Genomic DNA, 3,354 nt, shown 5'->3' on the forward strand with positions numbered 1-3,354 from the left:
CTGCAGCTGGTGGTAAAGTCATGTTTTTCATTTCACTCCAACACATGATGTGAGCCATCCCCAGCCTACAGCATCAACGCAATCTGTGTCACTGTTGAGGCAATCAACTCATGCAGTTAATCTTGTCACTCCTTACTATCAAGAAGTTATCTGTTTAGTATCTCATAATTTTAAATGATACTAATTTCACATTGTACACATTTAGGGGGGAAAATACATTTTGGGGCTGGTAAGTTTTAATTATTCATTGACAGTATTAGCAAAGTGTTCCAGAACATTATGTCCATGTCATTTTAATATTAACTGTTGATGAAAGCTCAGATAGATTAACTAATATCTAATCTGATGCTCTCTTTTTTTTTCTTTTTTTCTTTTTTTTTGGAGCTGGAGGATTCTTAATCACATGAAACCCACAGTAAAAGTTTGTGTCAGATGATTGTCACAGTTCTCGTCTTTTCATTGAGAGAGATCAGAACCAGCATGCTATGCTCTTATGCTTAATTGCTTGAAGGGGAGTTGCAGTCTTGCTTGTCTTGAAAAGAATTCAAGCTAAACTCACTGAATGGTGGGTTTTTTTATGTCACTGTGCTGTTGTTCAAGGAAGAAAATAACGGCTGTCTACCCCCTGTGCTTGCTGCAATTATCGCTCTGAGGCCAGCCAATGCCATTTCTTCACTCCCAATAAGAATCTGACGGGGGCTCTGAAAGATGAACAAAATCGCATGTCATATAAGCTTTATTTTCCATGACATTTTATTAATGAGAAAAAGACACGGGTAAAGCAAAGGTTTAGTCTATACTCAGGTCAACCTTCTCCCTTTTCTCATAACCCTCTGGAGGAATCGAATGATTTGAGCTGTATTCTCTTTGTGCAAGAAGAATTTCTGTGCCATTTTTATTCATTCAATATTACTGGCATCCCTTCCACTCTTGAATGAATATATGGGAGCAGGTGTTTTTCACAGCACATCAAGGTCACAGCTGAAGAAAAAGGAAACTAGATTTGATTCAAATAATGTTATTTGTTGGGACTCTGTAAGACATATTATAACATTTTGGGGAACGATATTTTCAATAATTTTTCAATATTTTCAACAAATATAAACATGCTAGGAAGAGTTGCACTTCAGCACTGGGTCTCATTCCAACACATGCATTACAGCTTTTACAGGTTTGTACACTTTTGCATCTTGTATGAATGAATAACTTCTAATGACACTACAACGATCCAATCAATTCCCAATGGACAAAATCAAAGAAAGGATTATAATAATTTCTGTTTCATGCCTACTTTAAAACACAATCAGTAGTTGGAAAATAAATAGTTAAATGTGATCGCGCCTCAGACCTCTCATTTTTTATTTGTGCATTAATGTTTGGTTTATTCTTTCTGTACAAATTAGTGTATAAATTATTGATTATTAGTTACCTAGTTATTTTTGTTATAATAATAATAATATACAAATTATATTTTAAAATTACAAATTCAAATTATAATACATTTTAGTGCAGACTAATTATTGAATCGGGATACTTGCATAATGCTCATTTAGTGAATGAGAAAGTTTTTTAAAGGAGATAATGTGAAAATACTCCAATATCAGACTAAAAAAAGCAAACCAAAAAAAATTTAAAAAAATTTTCATTTTGAAAGACATGTTCTGGTCCAAGTCCATTTTCACAACAGCAATTCACATCACCCTTTTATAAAATAAGGTTCCACAACCCAGTACCATTTATAGCCAAGGTGGTAACAACATGTCCTTGTGCTGAAATAATAGACTACCTCAGAGGTAAAAGGTGAAGTAAAGGATTGACATCTTTGATTTTGTAAGAAGGGTTCTTGGGTGGACAGTGAAAATACACACAGCGACTCTAATTCAAATTCAAGACCAGCCTTGAGGCGCCATTTCCACACAAATAATTGACCTTGTTTGAGGATATGTGGAACAGAATAACCTGCTTTTGATAACAATAGTAACCCTCCTAGAGTGATGGGCCACTTACAGTGCAGCTGATTTTGTAATAGATGGCAAGATTCTCAGTAAAGCATCATGTTTTCAATTGTTTTGCTCTGTAGCTGAAAGCAGACAAAATATACAGACATTTTAAAGCACTGTAGAGAACAAAAGTCTCAAGTCTACATTGTAATTTGAAAGCTAGAGAAGGGAGTACTGTAAGGAGTCAATATAAATGTACATAAGCAACAACATTCACATCATACAAATTCATACGAAATTTCCAAAATAGTTATGTTTTCCAAAAAAATCTGGTTGACACTTCCCAGTTCATTTTCTTACATTTTAACACATGCCAGCAACTTGGCCCATCCGGTCATGATGAAGAATGAGGAAGATATGTACTATAATTTCTAAACACAGACAAATATGCTATTATTCCAGGTACTATTAAAATAGTAATAGTAATAAGATGTGCTGTACATTTTTGTAAATCTGATTTAAAGGTAGGGTAGGCAATAGCAAGCTTTGAAAGCATGAGATCCCACCCTCCCTTCAAAGCGTCTCCAAAGCCATGCATTACAAGAGAGAGATGGCGTTAAACTACCTCATGTCTCAAGGCACATAACATCACAATAATATTGAACATAACTTAAAGAGCGATGACCTGTACCACCTGACTGCTGCAGATTCAGTCATTTAAACTCCGAATATAATGTCATGGGTGTTGGAGCCATTTAAGTTTGAATGTTTGAATTATATCTAATGTATCTTAATTGTTAACTTAAACTATGATTTAATGTTTCTGATGAATTTAAAGGAGATTACTTTTATCTTGTAAGGTGACTCTGTATAAGGAAGTGGGCAGATTAGAATCAGGTGTGAAGGTGGAGAGAGCACATATTGGGTATGGAGAATTTCTTGGATTATGTGCTTCAATGAATCCCTCAACCTTCACACAAGATGGGTGGCTTTAATTTGGGAATCATTTGTGGACAAAAAGCCCCCACAAATCAAGTCGAAAGCTTGCATAAAAAAATTTAAACTGAAGAGGATCTCCATAAAACACTGGTGTTTCTCTAGAAGGTTTCCCTTTCTTCAAAATTGCAGTAGTTATGGCGTGAACGCAGCATAAGCTCACTGTTTTGGTTCAGGAGGAACTGTAAAAGATGGCTGCTGTTTCAGTTGCGGTGCTCTGTGACTGAGGTCTGTCTAACTCTGCATAGCATGAAACGCGCTGAAGATGTGTGATGTCTGCGCCAGCAGGGTTCATGGAGGTAATAATTATGTTGACAGGCAGGTAGAACATTGTATGCAATGATTGGACTAACATTTTGTGGTCCTACGCTTTCCACAGATCATATACATGCATACATTTAGACCAATTAACTTAATG

The sequence above is a fragment of the Leuciscus leuciscus genome (genome assembly GCF_965113295.1).
Source record: "Leuciscus leuciscus genome assembly, chromosome: 5".
Lineage (NCBI taxonomy): Eukaryota > Metazoa > Chordata > Actinopteri > Cypriniformes > Leuciscidae > Leuciscus > Leuciscus leuciscus.